The sequence below is a fragment of the Adiantum capillus-veneris genome, chromosome 9 (assembly GCF_014529385.1).
Source record: "Adiantum capillus-veneris isolate H3 chromosome 9, ASM1452938v2, whole genome shotgun sequence".
Classification (NCBI taxonomy): domain Eukaryota; kingdom Viridiplantae; phylum Streptophyta; class Polypodiopsida; order Polypodiales; family Pteridaceae; genus Adiantum; species Adiantum capillus-veneris.
In genome coordinates this window covers 2,618,061-2,637,374 of record NC_140939.1, presented here as the reverse complement: position 1 = coordinate 2,637,374, position 19,314 = coordinate 2,618,061, and positions in this window count along the sequence as shown.

The window sequence follows — 19,314 nt, the reverse complement described above, 5'->3', positions numbered from 1 at the left end:
TCTCTCTCTCTCTCTCTCTCTCTCTCTCTCTCTCTCTCTCTCTCTCTCTCTCTCTGTGTGTGTGTGTGTGTGTGTGTGTGTGTGTGTGTGTGTGTGTGTGTTTGTGTGTGTGTGTGTGTGTGTGTGTGTGTGTGTGTGTGTGTGTGTGTGTGTAAGTTTGTGGTGTTCATATCATCATGGTCTGTGTTCTAGCCGCTCAAAGCTAGGTGGTGCCCCCTATTCGCTTTACAGTGATAGGCTCGAGGCATGCCATTCGAACCTGGCGTTTTAGAGGCCGTCGGGGTTCAGGGTTCGCTTTGCTCCCGTCATTTGGTGCCCCCATGAGGAGTGCTTCTAAGAAACCTTCGGTTGAAAGTGACGCACGCCATCAATCATGGACAAATGGCTGAAGGAATTTTCTAATTGGAGGAGGAAGAAGAGGAGACTAAGGAGGCACTAGCCGCTTTCATTGAAGTACTACTATCAGGCTGCAGTGTCGTCAGTATTCAAAAGGTAAATTCTCCATCTCGTGTTTCTCGTTCTAACCACAAGTTGAGAGCATCAGGTGGGAGGCCTATGAAGTGCCATCACTGTTGTCAACCACTGTATTCTTTCAATGAGTGCCGACAGAGGAAGTGAAGAAAAAACGGTGAGTTTTGCTTTTGAAAACTGCGGCACTCTCACGATAGTCAGATTTTTTGTAGCACCAAGTTTTTTCTCTCTAATGCTTCGAGAGGAAACTACATCAACCACAAAGCCTAAGTCCGGAAGCCTAAAGCATTTGGTGGACGCAAGTAGGCCTACACTCTCTCTAGGCCTGGAAAGTTCAAATGCAGTTCGACCACTTAAGCACCGTCCTCGCATGCAGAATGGAAAGCCGATTGAGGTAGACTCTTCTCGCCCAGTCTGTTTTGAACCTAATGTGGAGGATTGTGCGGACTACTACAAGAGGTAGGAGCATGTGGTGAAGGTGTCACCTCGTCAACACCTGAGGTACGCAACCCTAGTGGTCAAGATCCTTGCCCTACACCCGACATGGATAATAACAATAGGCCAGAAGTATTTCCTTTCCATTTCTTGCAACACATGCATGTAAATGTGTATATTGATAGGAAGATATTCTACTAGCAAAAGATTGTTTTCTTATTTGGATTCGAGATGCTTGATGAAATCCTTAGATCTCCACACCCCATCATCTTGCCCCTCCTGGATTACTACCACTCTTTTGATGTAATCATTTTTATTCTGTTCTAACTTTGTGATCCACTCTTTATCCTGTTTTAACCTATCCACCCCAACCCTGTAAAAATCCGCTATTGTCATTAATCTTAAAAAAAGAAAAGCAAAAGAAGGTTTGTAATTTCCTGAGTCACTACCATGGAAGTGTTTCTTTCCCCACATTCAGTGGAAAGAAAGGAGAAGATGTCACCATCGACTTTTTGGATGATTTCGACATTGCTTGTGTCGTCTCCAATAGAGATGACGACGCTTCACGACTTCAAATTTTTCCTCTACTGATGAAAGTAGAGGCCAAGTCCTAGTATAATGCATTGCCCCAGGCTACCAAGAATGCATGGGATGTGTTAAGGGCTACCTTTGTAAAGAGGTTTGGTGGAGGCACAACCTCGGAGAAGCTATGGGTGCTACTGACAGAATTGAAGCAAGGAGGTCTGCTAGAGTATGCCACCTACGAGTCCAAATTTGTGGAATTATGGGAGAGATGTGTTGCCTCATTAGAGGAAGGTGAAGGAGTGCCTAATTTCCTAAAGAAGGACCGTTTCATTGCTGGTCTATGGTCGCCGCTTAGAGAGAAGGTGAAGGGAAGGTTTCCTGCAACATATGAGTTGGCAGTAGAAGTAGCCCACCTTAAAGACAAGAAGTTGCGCATGCAAGCAAGCGTAAACGAGTCAGAGGAAACAAGCTCGGCCCGACCAACCCCAGTGACTGCAACAGCCAGTCATAGAGCCCAACCGCAAGAGGCATCGAGGAGCAGCAAGACCTGTTGAGTCGCATCACCACCCAACTAGAGAGTTTATCCGTGCATCTGGTGCAGCAAGGGCATGTACCTGTCAGGAACCCAGAACAAGGGAGAGGACAACGAAGGCAGAACCAAGAGTACCACTGCTACAACTACGAGGAAGACGGCCATGGTATGTACTACTGCCCACTTCCAAGGAGGCAGAATTTCAATAGAGGAGGGAGACAAAATCAGATCTCTCCGCCAAGGGCAAGACCACCACCACCCAGGCAACCAATCTCACATGTTCAAATCCCACCACCAGCAGTGCAACCACAACTAGCCCCACCAGTCCAATTCCTATAGCCATCGATGCAACCACCGCCACAATCACCACTTACACTCATCTTACGCCCACCGCCAATTAGTACCAACACACTAAGTATCATTGGTCTTGTAGAAGAGGGCAAGATGAAGGTAACAGAAGAAGGATCAAGCAAGAAGTTTATTCAAAGGACTGAAGCAGTGGGACAATAGGTTAAAGAATCAAAAGCTGCTACCCAAGGGAGGGAGGTAAGTCAAGAAAATTGTGTTACAAATGTGAGTACATCTTTAAACCTGGATGAAATAGGCACCAAAGCGATCAATCGACAACATTGGGCAGTAAGGGTAAGAAGGTGTAAAGTGTTGATCAGGCCTTGCCAGAGTAAGAGGAATGCAAAGGGCGTGGAAGAAACAAGAGAAGAGGAAGGCCAGCCTGCTAGCAAGGCTTTGCAGAAGATGGACAACATATCAAGCAAAGGGGAGGGCTTTGAAGACAGAAGCATGTGCACCAGCATTGACCAAGGACAGTGTAGCAAGCTAAAGGAATCTTTCATCAGGGAAGTTTCACTAGAGGACCATAACGAAGAGGTAAGTATGACTGAAGGTTTGGAGTTGGATATTGCTCCAGAGGCTTGGCAGCCAAGCAAGACTTTATTGTGTAGTGTTATAGACTTAGAGATGGGTAATGCCTCTAGTCTACTGAAAGGTGTTATAAACTTGGAGATGGGTAATGCCTCCAGTTTATGTGAGGGTGTTCAGAGTGAGTTTGATGATCAATATGCAGTTGCCAACCTTTTAAGGATGTTCAGACTCCTCCACAACACAGAATTGTGTTTGCATGGGATGCATCAGACCTATGGCTATGGCTAGCCGCTATAACATATAGAGATAAGATCAGCATGGAGATAAGAGTTAAGGAGCCATGGATAGACAAAACAAATAGTGCATCCTCTCTATGGAGAGAGATAAGTGGGTTACTCTTGTATTTAAGCCGCAAGGTAGGTGGCTTACTATTAGCATCAGAAAAGGAAGCTAACATGTTTGAGCACACCCAAAAGAAGCATGATATGCTTGCAGGTTTTTCCAATCGCGGCAGTAAGCAAGATTTTGAAGAAAACTGGAGCTCACCACACCAACAAGGCGGTCATATATGGTGGATACTTGGCACACTCTTGGGAATCTTAATTTTCAGTTCTGTCTTTGCAGGAGCCAAGATGCTCATTTCCCCTCTCGCTACTGGTGGTTACAAATTTGGTCCTATTTGGCAGGAAAATTTTATTGTTCGGACACTGCAGAAAATGATCCTATTTTTCACTTGGGATCCAGGAGGACACTGGCACAAAGTTTTGGAACCCATGGGCTTCCCGTTTAATCAACAAACACTATTCCAAGGAACAGGCTATCAACCGGACCTGCTGCAGATTCATGAATATCCCAAAAATCTCACCAATGGCCAAATGGAATGGCTAGTTCAGAAGGCAACTCGATATTGGCTCCTACAGATTAGCTGAAGAAGAATCAAAGTCAGGGCTAGAGACATGAATGCCTCTAGCCAAAATGGGAGGGCTAATGATAGCCGATTTTGGAAATCAAAGAAAAATAAATAAAAAAGGTTTATTTTTCCTGTGCCGGAGCCGTGGCGGCACCGTTGGAAGGCTCGGCAATGCCTGGTAAACTTCACGACGTTGGTTTTTACTGGCATGGCCTCGTCACATGCCCCCCCCCCTCGATTTGGCCGGCCTTATCACCCTCATGCCCTCGCTCGTCCATGCCCCAGCCTAGCAAGCCACCCTCGGTTTCACTCTCCCTTCTCTCTCTCTCCCTGTAGTTTTATTCCTCTCGACGGGCATCAAATGAAATATCCCACTCACTCTCTCGCTCATATGCCCTACGCACCTCCCTTTTCCCCTCTCTCCCTTCTCGGCACCCACTTTCTCTCCCTCATCCACTCCTTCTCTCTCGCTGACAACTTGCTCTCTCTAGCTCTTTTCGCAGCCGCATGAACACAGGTGGCCCGGAAATCCTCTCTCTCTATCTCCTGCGTGGCCTACAAGAGGCCGAACACACACTCTCTCTCTCTAACATCCTCTCTCTCTCTCTCTCTTGGGAGAGTGGCCCCACACCCTAAGGAAGGAAAGGTTTGTTACCAAAAAGGAAAAAAGAAAACAAAAAAAAGAAGCCCTTTACCATTCACCATACCCCCTCCAAGGTTAACCAACCATGGGGTGCTGCCAGTTTGGCCACACCCCTCCATTATCACCAAAAGACGATCTCTCTCTCTCTTACTACCCGGCCCCGCTAATATTCTCTCTCTCCTACTCTGTCGGTGCATCATCCGGCCCGATAGATGCATTGGTGTCTCTGTCACACTCCAGCCCCAACGGGCCGCCACAGATATTATCCTCTCTCTCTCTTCCAAATATTCTCCCCCTCTCTCTCTCTGCTTGTCCACACTCCAACCCTGGCGGGCCATACCCCACCCCCTTTTGCCTCCACACTCCCTTCGGCCTTAAGCACCCCCCCCCGTTTTCTTCCTCCCCCCCCACCCTGGCGGACCACTGGCCTAACACCCCCCCCCCCCATCTGCACCTAGCCCTAGCTCTCTCTCTCTCTCTCTCTCTCTCTCTCTCTCTCTCTCTCTCTCTCTCTCTCTCTCTCTCTCTCTCTCTCTCTCTCTCTCTCTCTCTCGGGAGCAACCACGATGGGCCGTAGGGTGAGCTCTCCCCACCCCTCTCTCTATCTCTCTCACCCTCTCTTCCTCTATCCTCTAAAACCCCCACCATATCCTCTCTCTCTTCCCCCCCCCCCCCACCCTCACAACCCCTATCTCCCTCTCTCTCCCTCTCTTCCCATGGTGGGAACCACCCCTAAGCCACATAATTCCTGTCTCTCTCGTTGACTAAGCACACCCCCCCTCCTTGTCTTGCCCGCTGTCGTCTACCCCTAACCTGGGCCTTGCGCACATACGCACCCGCCCGTGCACTTTCTGCCACACACCCCCCCTCACAACCCCATCCCTCTCCCCTCCCTCACCCCTTCACCCCACCCTCATGCTCTCTCTCGCGCTCTGTCTCACCCACAGGTGGCATCCGGCTCCCGGCACTCATGCTCTCTCTCTGTACACAACCCGTGCAGGTGCCGCTTGACACACACATATACACATGCACGCACCTATACATACACACACAGACATATACGCACGCACCACACAAAAAATTCAAAAAGAAATGGAGGATCTTACAACTACGACACATCAACAAAGAAGGAGAAACCCAAATCACGCCCGCCAACAACAAAAAGAAGAAATGCGTCGAAGGCATGCCCCAGCCGACACCAAAAAGACGTACACACTACACCGACAACACACCATTCGCCGACATCACGCAACCACAACGCCATTTTCAGTAATTTGTAGGTTAGGTTCTTCATTCAGTTTTCACCCAAGCCTTGTAAAATTCCCAATTTGTAAATTCCCTCTCTCTAGGTGATGGTCACAAAGGCCCATCTAGAGGTTTTCATTTTTAAATAACTCCCAAGACAAAGCAAGGGTCAACCACACTGGGCCCACCGCCTAGCTTTGTCTCCCCGATTAGCTTACCCTAATCAAATTGGGATTACCCTAATCCAAGCAGCCCACACCTATAAAAGGGCACTGAGAGGTCACTATGGGGGGGGGGGGGGGGGGGGGCAGTTCATGAGACGTCAGCATTTGGTAGAGTTTTAGTGAGGAGAATTGACACTATTGGCATCACAGGGAGGGGCTTGTGTGATGGTTTGCCTTGGGAATTGCACCATGTGAAGGGAGCCACGTCCACCTCTCGACTCCAATGGTCTATGCACACACATACAGACGTTCTTGGTAGCAAATTTCACAATCATCAAGTCGTCTTTAGAGAACGCACCAAGTAGTTTCACCATCTTTTCTCCCTACCTCTCTATCACCACGGTGTGTCGCCTCCCTGGAAGGAAGGTCATTGTAAATACTGCAAAAATAATTCTCCCTCACACCCCCGAGGGTTTTCATCATTTGTCAATCTCTCTCTCTCTCTCTCTCTCTCTCTCTCTCTCTCTCTCTCTCTCTCTCTCTCTCTCTCTCTCTCTCTCTCTCTCTCTCTCTCTCTCTCTATGTGTGTGTGTGTGTGTGTAAGTTTGCGGTGTTCATATCATTGTGGTCTGCGTCCTAGCCACTCAAAGCTAGGTGGTGCCCCCTGTTCTCTTTATCGTGACAAGCTCGAGGCGTGCCATTCGGCCCCCGACGTTTTAGAGGCCATCAGGGTTTGGGGTTCGCTTTGCTCCCGTCACCACCAACACAGAATGAGTGGTTCAAAGTGAAACCTGATATTGAAGATGAGCTGGTAAAAGCAATAGCTCCACCCATCACCACCAGGCTAAGAAGAAAGTTGGAATTAGTGCCTGAAGATGAGCTTGTGGAGCCACCAAGGAATAAAGGGAAAGCAGCATTGGCCAGGGAATACAGTCCCAAGGAAACACACAGTCAAAAAGCTGCTTGGATTGAAAGATTGATAGAACAATTTAGAGTAGAAGAGCATTAAAAGGAGATTTCAAAGAATATTGGGTGTCAGACCCGGCCAAGGTTGGAGGAAGCTCCTCTATACCACTAGAGGACCAGTTCGACCATTACATCCGGGCATATGAAGAGATGGAAAGGGTACTTGATCAGTAAAACTTAGAGCCTTTCATGATGGAAGAAGTACAAAACATCAAACAGAAGTTAAAGGAAACATCAGAAACCTGGAGAAGAAGAATCAAGAGGAAGAGCAGAAGAAAGAGGAAACACCACCTTCACCACCAAGTTCTTCCACACCTCCTTCGACCCAAAACCATCTACACGCAAAGCCCAATCTTCACCAAAAGCAACAAAAGAGGCCAGATTTGTACACGGAGATCAGGAAAAGGATGAAAGGGATACTGATGAAGATCTCATCCAAGTTGGATATACAATGACAGAGGCTTCCACAGTGGTTTATGGTACTCCTAACCCACCATGGGTTGCAAAGGATGAAAGATAAAGACAAAAGCTCCCCAAAACAAGGAAAGAGATGTTGAAGTGGAAGACAAGAAGGTAGACCACAATTCTCAACAAAGAGCTCCATATAGATACTCACCATAGCCCGAAGTGCCAGGGATGGTTCAAGTCCCCACAGTACCTCAATGGAGACCTTTGGCTAACCCCTGCACTACCTGCAGGAGTTATGATCACTACGGGTTATTAGGTTCCATTGATTGGTCCACTCAATAGACCCACATCTAGAAACCTGGTAGCAGCAATTGAAGATGACATAAGAGCCGCCCATCAAATACTGGACAGAGTCAAGATGCGGTCTCTTACCATTGCTAAAGAGAACAGCATGCTGCGTACCAGGGATGACAACATGCAAATGAAACATGATAACCTCTCAAACCTGGTACAAGATACCCACTTGAAGGCCAAAGAACCAGAGAAGGAGCTCGACACTCTTACTGCAACACTAAGGGAATCTGAGATCAAAGAGACACTCTCATGCTAGAGATGACTAAAGCTTCGAAAGTAATCAAGAATCTCCAAGAGCAAAAAGATCAGGTCTTGAATGAATTAGAAGTGGCAGAAGACAAATTCCTAGAGCTAAAGGAAACATTAGAGCTCTAGGAACTGACGATCAAAAGACTAAGGGCTACACCAAGGGCAGTGAGGGCAAGTGCAGGGGCAGATGCCCAAGTTATACAAGCCTTGGAAGCACAAATCACCACCCTACAAAAGGAATTGAGGCTAGAGCAAAGCCTAAGGATGCATATGGCAGAAGGATCTCTAGCCACCAAAGAAAGAATGAGAGCTGAACACCAAGTTCTCCAAAAAGAACATGAAGAACTTCAAAAGAATCTGGAAACATTGCAAGAATAAACAGTTGACATGGCCAAGAGAGCTACTCAATGAGACACATTGGTGCAAAGATAGACCACAAACTTGCTAAAGGAGTTAAAAGTTTTAAGGAAACAGGAACCAGAACCAGGGCCCAGTGAAACGGGGACAAATGCGAGAGATGAGCCCGTGGAACTTCTCAAAGGTGTCGAAGACATACAGCACAAGGAAGGACAGGAGGAGACAGTGGTAGAACAAACACAACCACTGACCACAGAGGAGGAAACACGCCTCTAGCTTCAGATAGAGAAGACAACAATAGAAGATCACAAGGCCTTGGAATGAGAATCATGAATGCTCCATTCTGTAGGAGTCCAAGGGCTGGCCGCAAATGTATTAGGGAGGAATGGATGCAACCCACACTCCCATATCCTCTCCTACAGTATAAAGTCATACTAATCAGGAAAAGAGTTGAAGCAAAAGCCACAGAGTTGATATATGAAGGAGATGTCAAGAATACAGAGAATGCCGGTAGAGTGGTGGTTGACTCACAACCAAGATGGAGAAAATCATGGCTCTTAAAGTACCCAGGATTTTTGAAATACTTGGTGGAGGCCCCAAATATTATCAGAGATGACCTCCTCTTTTGCCCAGTCCCTCGTGTTCACACTAGGTCAAATCGTTTCAGAATCCTGAAGGCTCATCCAAAATGGCTTAATTACCCATCTATGCCTACACCCATGGAAGGAGAGAGAATATGTGTCTCTTTTATGGTGAAAACCCTGAAGGGCACCATTAAGATCTTCACAATCTCATGGGACTTGACGTGCATCATGATCAAGAAAATCTGCAAAACCTTGTTGGCTTGCTTTGAAGTGTTCGCGCCTTCTAAAGAAATGGATTCTACACTCCTATCAATGGGCAACACTATCATGCAATGACATATGATATGTCAAAACAACCATCTCTAGAGGTTTTACATTTATTGTATCAGAGAATCATGTTTTTCCCTAGCTATCACATGCAAGCTTTTGAAGAAGCTTTCTACACGGGGTTCTTTACATACGATAGCAAGATATTCGGCCCAGCAATCACTTTGGGGAATATCAGGTACAAATTGTACCTGAAGCTACTAAAACCTCCAGGCTTCCACTGACACCAAAGCAACTCTCAGTAAAGCAATACCAGTTATGTCAGGGACGACATGGATGCGGAAGGGGGGAGTGTTGGCAGCGGAATACAGAAGAGGTTCCCCAATACATTGTACTACTATTTCTTGAAGTGAAATGATACCTTTGTAATATTTGAGCAGCCATTAGACCGTGTGAGAATGAGCCTCTATGGAGGAATGTATATAAGTCAATTTTTGTAACCCTAAACCTAGCTTTTGAATTAATCAAATCCGGTTATCATTGTGCGTGGTGTCTGAGAGAGAGAGTGAGACTTCTTCTCTTTGCTAGGCGCGCTATGGAAGGTCCATTGCTAAAGTGACACCACCATTGTGCTAGCAACGGCAAGGTCTTCCCTTCAACGCCAAGAGTGTGTGATTCCGACTACAATGTGAAGCGAGCTCCTACGAGCTTTTGGGTGAGTTTTCTTGCAAACTAGGTGTTCATTTGGTGAGTTATTTGCACCTATGGGTTCATGGCGAGTAGGAATACACATTAGAATCATATTCCACGAAAAACAGTAACTTTTATTTTGCTGCATGTCTTTATACGCGATTGTCGCAAGAGGTAGTTTGAGGTGGTTATCAAGTCACATTCCATAACATATTGATCTCATGGCAAGGAGAGTGTATCTTGTGAGTTTCATGACACTTTGAATGCATTTGAACTAGATTTTGTTAGCATTAGCATTGTAGGTTGGATTGCCTTCACTAGTGCTTTCTTGGATTCGATTTCCTTGATTAGAGATTGTCTTAATAGGTCAAGAAGCAGTTCACAACCATCTTCTTGTTTCCATGTGCCTACGGGTTAAGCTTCGCCATCGGCCGACATAGAGTTGTTGGTTTTGTTCTCGCTATGCTAGCGTCCGCTCGCGGCGTACACACCAACATGTGGCTTATGCCGTAAAATACTGGTACCGAATTTTGCAAGTTGTGGGATTCTTATTTTCTCCAATCAAACAAAATTTTGGGAGTTGTCAGTCATTTGTGATCTAGTTAGGAAGCCTTTTAAAAAAATATTGCATTTCTTGGAAGCTGTTAAATGTCCCAGAGATCTTATTACTTTCCACATGCAATGGCTAGTTCAAAAGGAAACTAGATATCAACTACTCTGCTTAGTCAACTATAGTATGGAGATAGAGGCATAAATTCCTCTAGCTTAAGGGGGAGATCTAATGAGGGCTGCTTTTCAAATTTTGGTACACATTTCTCTTGGTATGCACTTGTTGATGGCAAGGGTTTAAGGCTTCGTGAAGGAGGAGAGACCTGATGCATGAAAATCACAAAATAAATGTATATATTTTATACATAGCTATGGTTCTAACACATTTGGATCTCAAAAATAATGAGAGGTAGGTGTTGATGATAGCCTATGGTGGATGGTGCCTTGCAGTCATGGCAAGGTGCAAGTGCAGCAGAGAAACGAGAGAGAGAGAGAGAGAGAGAGAGAGAGAGAGAGAGAATTTGAAACTAAGCAGCAAAATCATACGCTATTGTATTGAATTCCTTTGTAAAAATACCTTACGATATAAAGCCAAAAGAGGCTGCCATGCAAACTTAACTTGCAACTGCATGCCATAAGGGCCCATGGGTAGACTAGCAATTAAAACTCGATCAGGCTTGAATACCCAACAATCCCCCCTCAAGCCCGAACTAGACAGACCCTCTCATGATACGTCGAGTTTTTGGTATACTCATCAACCGTGAGTTTTAGGTTCTCTCACAACCAAGGATTTTTGGTGCATCCATAACCTGGTGCTATAATAGGAAAAAATCCCCTTGAACAGATAGGGTGTAGGTCAAAAACTTAGCTACCAAAAATAGAGTTTTTGGTTCACTTCCAAACCTTGGGTTTAAGGTGTACCACCAGTAACCTCACGAGAAGTGCAACAAAATAGGACTTGAGCAAAAACTGATAATTTGGGAGGTCTTACCACTCATGTGTGGCAGTGTCTATAGCTTGCTACTTTGACTAAAAACAAAAACCATGAAAAGAGTTGAACTAAAAACCTTCATTGTCAATAGAATATATTAGAGGTTCGGTATCTCCCTCAATCATATGAATTTGATTTTTACCCTTTTGAAAGCATCTATTTGATGGATGGTTTGTTGGGGGTTTGTTTTACCATAGTGAACACAAGGATCCTTCTAGAAACAGTCTTTTGTCCAATGATTGTTGCACCCACAAATGGCACAAGATCTGGTACACTGAGTGGTCAAGATGAAGCTGAAGTAGCAGCACAATTAGTGACTACATAGCACTGGAAGTATCAGAAGAGCTGATGGGGGATACTGCATTGGAGACTGTATATGCACCAAGAATAATAGGAGAATTGGTACGGGGTACCCTTTGTTCTTCTTCTTGCAATGAATTGATAATACCATCCAAGGAGGGCAACAAATCTTTCTCCTTTAAACATCAACAATCTGATGGAATTTATCAAGCAAACTTTTTAACAAAATGGCTATGAGAGCTTCTTCTGGTACTGGGGCTTTGACATAAACAAGTTGAGTTTTGATACTCTTCATCCAGTTAACTAAAGATGTAATATTTTCATCAACATGCATAGCAAGAGAATACAACTCCATATTTAGATTCATCATTGAATACTTAGCTTTAGTACCAAAAACCTTCTTTAGCTGTATCCAAGCAGCACTGGAAGATTGCATGTCATCCAAATAATGAATAAAATCATCTTTGCGAGATGTCAAAATAATACATAATGCTTGCTCATCCTTGCGTTGTTGCTCGGCAGATAACGCTCTGATAACTGCAATGGATGTGTCTGATTCATCGGTTGATAGCGGCTTGACGATGCTCCACAAATTCTTCCGCATCTAGATATCCCTTCACTTTCATTTGCCAGGTGTGGAAGCCGGATCCATTAAACTTATCCACTTTTGATGCCATGCTGGATAAAATTGATGCTATGGTCACTATCGTTCAAAAAATAAATTCTTATTGCTTGCTACAACTATTATCGTTGATAAGTTTCATACTTGATTTGTCCTTCAAAGAATCAAGTGTTGCATAAATCCACAAATCAAATGTTTTCTTTCTTTGAAATAATTCTAACTCGGAAAAATACTGCAAAATACTGCCTTGATGTTTTGCTGGTCTGAAACTTACCTGCAAGCTTTAGTACCAATTGGTTATCCGATCATCGAGTATGGTGATTGGAGGTTACCCGAGGGTGTGAATACCTGCTTGACAGAGTAAAGGGGTGGCCACTTTATTAAAAATAAAACCTGGTGTATGAAAACAAAAGGCAAAACGGGTTTTTCAACTCTCTATAATGCAGATAGACAGCACGATGGCATGTTGATGAAGGAATAGCCTGTAGAGGCCGTTTTAGGAGGCACTTGAGTGTCTAAATGTGTAGCTTAGCCCAGGGCAAACAGCTTGATGATGGTTTTGTACTGTTTTTTGCAAGTCGATATGCTTGCTTCCTTTCCGCAGGCGGCTGCTCCCACGCCATGTCGAGCCAAGGACGAGACCGGGCATTGGCTCTGATACCAAGTGTTGATGACGGCCTATGGTGGAGGGTGCCTTGCAGGCATGGCAAGGTACAGGTGCAGCAAAGAAACGAGAGAGAGAGAGAGAGAGAGAGAGAGAGAGAGAGAGAGAATTTGACACTAAGCAACAAAATCACACGCTATTGTATTGAATTCCTTTGTAAAAATACCTTACAATATAAAGCCAAAAGAGGCTGACATGCAAACTTAACTTGCAACTGTATGCTTATCTGCATGCCATAAGGGCATTTGCCCACGGGTAGACTAGCAATTAAAACTGGATCAAGCTTGAAAACCAGCAGTAGGAACAAACCCTATGAAAATGAAAAACATTCACGGATTCTACCTGGCCGTCACTACAGGTGAAGAATAAGAGTCAATAGTGAAAGGGAGGAGAATCTTATGCATTATGGAGTTAGATTCAACAAAATATTATCAAATGTAGCATACTTCACTTGTGGACACAAGGCTTGCACATGGAGTCAAGAGGGGGCCACCTAGAAGACTTTTGGGAATGAAAATACACACACATTTTTGTGGGATTTTTCCCTTTTTTGTTCATTTCCAAATTTTTAAAAGTTTTCAATTGCAAAGTTGTAGGGGTCGAGATTAACTTCTTGCCTCTAACTTTTTTATAATTTTTGGAGCTACGATTTGGGAGATATGGCCAAAATGGTGGAGCCTAGCTATCCACATGTGGAAGAAGTTATGATTATCCAACTCCACACACACACACCTTTTCACATTGATCGTCCCTATCAAATCATCCATTAGTCTTTGTATTTTCTCTTCTTCTTTTACCTCTCTCCCAAGCTCATAAAAACCCTAAGACCTCTCTCATAATCACTCCTTGCCTATACTTAGTTCCCATCAAAATTCATAATTTTATAGGTTCTCTCCATTATTGCTAGATTTTCTATTATTTTATCAAGATTCTCTCAAATATTATAATGAAGCTCTTGGACTCAAGCTATGGAAGGTGGCATGGAGACAAATCTCGTCATGATGAAAGCCATTAGGAGGAAATTTTTCAACAAGCACGGTACATGTATCTGTCTTATTGGGGGAGTGCCCCTAATTGAGGCTAATTTGTAGTAATCCCTCTTGCTCATAATCTCTTTCATAATCACTCACTTAGCCTATAAAAAGAGGCCTCCTCTTTTGTAAACAGACACACAATCAACCTCTAGCACTCACATTGTCACATGTACATCCTTGTGTATGCACCTCTAGGCACGGACATTTATACTATGGCATAGTATTGGCTATGGTTGTGTGTTTTGGTTTCTTAATGGCCAAGAGGTTGAGTTACCATGCACACATGATTTTTTGAAATGTTGATTATATGAAACTTCCCTTGCAAATGTTTGTGTGCTATTTATGAAGCCTTTGTTAAGCTCTAATGATCTCTTCCTTTCCCTCTCTCTCCTTCTTTCACATTTTCTTTGTGTTATGTGTTGGTCCCTTACCATGCGTCCTAGCGGAATTCCAAGCTAGGTGGTGCCCCTATTGTGTACCTCCCATGATGAGGCCATCATGCATAGTCTTGGTGTAGAGGCCATTGTTAGCGTGCAAACGGCAAGAAAAACGAGTGCCTCTATAGCCTTGCACGAAGCACACCATTGGATACACCGCCAAAAACACCTATGATAAACACCTATAGAGATGGAGAACTAAGGACCTCATGACAAATCTCGTCTTGTGGAGATGTCTATAGAGTATCCATAGGTGAAAAATAGATGGAAGATGAAAGAGTTATGGCCACTCAAAATCAGGGGTGTACTCTTTCTTGCTTGTATCACAAATAACACGTTGATGCACGGTCTAGGCTTGGCATATGGTACTCTAGGGCATCTATGGGCTTGAAAAATATTTGCCTATTGTAGTATGACACTCTTGCATCTTGATGGGTGGAGCTAGGGCAGCTCTACAAAAGATTTCCATGAGCTATGATTGTCACCCTCCACTCATGTGTGTGGGTGACTAGAGGAGAGTGTTCCTATGTCTTTACATCTCTAGTAAAAGCCCACCAACTCCCAATTACCTAGATTCCTTTTAGATTTTTATAAAAGTCTATTCTATGGTAGATCCCTTGATCTTTGTCTGAAACAAGCTATCTAAAAGAGAGCCTCCACTACCATGGGAGGTGTGGCCAAGTTTGCTCTCATAATGTCATGAGAGAGAGAGAGAGAGGAATATGATATCTCTTTCAAACAAGCTCAAAGAGAAAAAGAAAAATCACACACCTTGCTATTTCAATATTCGGTGGCCTACATACGCACGCCTTCACTACATCCCAATGTTTCTTGCTAGGATTTGCGATGAATCTACTCATAACTCCCACTACAAATGCAATGTCTAGATGAGTCCCAATCATGTCATAAATCAAAGAATCAATTATAGATACAAAAGGAATCATGTCTGTCAGTTTTTTCCTCATAAGTTTTGGAACAATCCTCTTGGCTAAATTTCACGTATGGAGGCACTGGAGTACCTAACAACTTCCCTCCCTCTATATTGAAATCCTTCAATACACAGCAAATGTACTCTTGTTGTGATAAGTAAAGAATCCTCTTTAACCTATTTTGTTGAATGTGCATGCCAAGAATATGGTTTGCTTCACCTAGATCCTTCATGTCAAAGTTCTCATGCATCCTTGAATTCTATGTATCTACCTCAAGATTGTTCTTCCAAAAGCAATGAGCCTCTCACCCAAGGATCAAAATCAAAATACTACCATGTGTAGCTTTCTGTGTGTAGAGGCAATGGTTAGTCTTGCTCCACCTATACCCTTGAGACTTCATAAAATCATAAAATCTACAATTTCATTCCCATGGTACATACTTCAAACCAAAAAGTCTTCTCTTAAGATTACCTCAAGATTACACACTACCTCCTCTTTGTTGTTTTCAACAAAACCTTGTGGTTATTGCATGTAAATATCCTCATGAAGATCACCATGTGAAAACATTGTCTTAACATCCATTTGGACCAAATCCATGTTCTCTTTGGAAACCAAAGAAGTACTATCTGCAAGGTAGTCATCTTGAAATTGGCAAAAAAAACCTCATGAAAAACTATGCCTTGCTTTTGCTTGAAGCCTTTGGAAACCAATATAGCTTTATACGTAGACTTTCCATAATTGGGTGTGATCTTCAACTTGTAAACCCATTTACATGCTAAAGCATTCTTTCCTTTTGGCAAAAGTACTAAGTTCCAAGTCTAATTCTTCTTCAAAGAATCCGTCTCTAGTTTCATAGGACTCTCCCGCTTAAGATTTTCATTCTGTAACATAGCCTCGTCATAGCACAAGGGCTCCCCATTGACAAAGAATATATGATGGCCACAATCATCAAATTATCAATCAAAAATAAAATTGTGATAGAAGGAACATCTCTCACATTTTTCAGCACATATGGAGAACATTAGTTTCACACGTATATCACTCACCAACAGCAAATCAGCTACATATAGAACAATGATGAGAAGAACATCACCCTCACGTTTGACATACAAAGTGCTTTTTGTTGGACTATTATGAAAGCCTCGTTTAACCAAATGAGTGTCAGCTTTCTCATACCAAGCACGAGGAAACTGCTTCAACCCATTTTGAGCTTTCTTACAGACATGGTTTCACTAATCAAAGATTGTAGCAATATGTCTATGTGTGTGTGTGTGTGTGTGTGTGTGTGTGTGTGTGTGTGTGTGTGTGTGTGTGTGTGTGTGTGTTTACATAATTTGATTTCACAAATTATTGAACCGTATAAAGGGACTAGAGGCCACTCTACATGTAAATAATCAAACCTTATGTATACATTAGATAACAAGTATATAAAGTTAAGACTACAATTGACATTTATACCAGATACTAACATATAGTGTATTACATGTTTTTATCAAAGAATCATATACAAGGGTCATCTATCACTAATCAAATAAGGGAATAATGGAAAATCTTCAGTTATTGCTATAGTTGACGTTGCAATCTCAAGGAAAGAATCTCTTACTTGTTACCATCCAAGAAACACAAGCCCTTCAAAACTGGCATTATTTGGGAAGACAGGTGTCAACGACTCCTTCCCCTTGTTATTGGTGTCAAAAATTACAACAAAAACTAACACCATAACATAGATCAAATATTATGTTTAAAGAATGAGCCATTTATTTACGATAATGTTTTCATCATTTAATTCCAGAAAAAATCAAACAGCATCTCCTTTTAAATTGAATCAATTTTCAAAATTCCAGTCCAGTGCCATCTCATCCGAGACCCTCAAGTGAGGATTAAGGAATTTTTTAATAAAAAAACTTTGGAAAAGTATGTTCAAAGTAAGACACTAACACTAATTTCAAAAGTTATGTATCTATTCATCAAAGAGAAAAGTGTTGAAGAACAGTTCCTAGTACCAAATTTACTAAAGTGAATATACTTAGCTACAACCATATAGCTATAGTAATACACCTACCACCAGAAATGTAAAAAAGGCTAGCATCAACTGCAAAAAAGCATGTAGTAACAAGAAGTTTGAACCAGGTAGTAACATCTTGTTCAAGTTTTTTCATTAACCAAATGATTGACGTAATTAGCAACCAAGGTAAATACCTGTGCCAATGGATCCCCAAATCAGCTCTACCAAAACCATGTTGCTAGGTGGATGTTTACGTTGTTCTGTAAAGTCAGCATACAAAGCTTGCAATTATTGTTAAAATCAAAGAGACGTAGCAACATGTGTGTGTGTCTAATTATGTACTCACATCCTTGAATTTAGAATAGATGTCTATATTCCTCTTGTACAGCTAGTCTACAAAGTTTGCACTTTATTATGCATACCAAGAATAGCAAAAAAAGTTTTTTATGAACATAGTACTTCAAGAATCGGTATCCTAGTAACATGCAACTAGTATGTATATACATATCCCATCAATATGAAAAAGTCAAACGTACATTATGGATGGTAGGGAATCACCCCCAATTTCCTAGCTTCAAGAACCTAATTTTGGTCAACAAAGAACATTTAAGTAATCTTGTCTGCCTATCCTCCACTGAGATATAATGTCAAAGAAGATGAAGTATGTTCAACTTGAAAACTAGTAGAATTCCAATCCTGATTCAATGCATTCTCAGCTCAAAAGCCCATACCCAATCCAAAACCACTTCTAGCAAACATATTATATGTAAGGCCATTTATATTTATATGTAGCTATAACTGAGATACATAAACCCATTTTTAAAGTAATTGAAACCAATCTCTTGAAGTATAGATACATCACAAAGGAGATCTATAGATCAACCATAGCATGCAATTTACTCTCAGCATGTATGTGTCCCACTTTCTAAAAACCATGCATCAATGTTTATGATCAAGCAGGATTTGCAAAAGTAGTTGGCTTGCTGCCTATTAGAGACAACCACCACCATTGTGTGTCATCTGCATAATTACCATTCTGACACTATAATTAGTTTGTTATATCCAATTGTATCTTATCATTGTTAGTAGGGTTCAACTACCCATATTATTCAAGGCCAAAACTCATCAAATTGTCGCATGCAAACATGGCTGAATATAGATCCAAGTGATGAGTTAAAAAATAGTTTTCAGCAAAAGGGTCACCAATGTCAATATCCATTATAAAGTACAGTTAGACTAGCCATGAAACCCAATCATAAACCCAATTTTGAAATCTCAAAATTAACCAAGGTTTGACTAAGCAGGTGCAACGGCGCCTACCTGTACCATTGTTGTTTATGGAACATTCACTTGGATAGTAAGTGAAGTACTTCAAGATTCTTCTAACACCATTTAGCTCGATGAGGTTGAGATGAGGATGAGGTTGAGGCTCGATGCGGCCACCGATTACAATTTCATGTATGAGATGTATTGTCACGAGCAGTTCAAGGAGTCACTGTTAGCTTCCGAGTTGCAAACGCCAGTGAGCACAAATGCAAGAATGGGTATGCCACAGAGAATAAGACTAAGAATGCGCATGTCCAGCATGCTTAGCATGAGGCCCATATTCCAAGCTAGATTTAGAATGTTTACGTGTGTGTGTGTGTGTGTGTGTGTGTGTGTGTGTGTGTGTGTGTGTGTGTGTGTGTGTGTGTGTGTGTGTGTGTGTGTGTGTGTGTGTGTGTGTGTGTGTGTGTGTGTGTGTGTGTGTGTGTGTATAGTTGTTTAATCTTAGATAATAAGACATTATCGAACTTTTACATTCAAAAGACATTTGGCACTGGAACGAAGAATAGATAAGTACAAAAACAACTCAGTATTAGAATTATTTAAGTACAATGATTGTAGGAAAGAGGTCCCCTTTTGGTGTTTAGATAGTAAAAGAACTTCCTAGATCATAAGTGAGTGTTCCCTCTAGTGTAGGACAGCTTGCCAATGTAAAAAAAACCTTCCAAGATAAGATAGAGTCCTTACCTGCATCCATCCAAACAAGACAACAATTCAGTTAGCCTTGGATGTGTTTTGCAGGTATTAATGGACTATACCAGTTGTTATCCATGTCCAT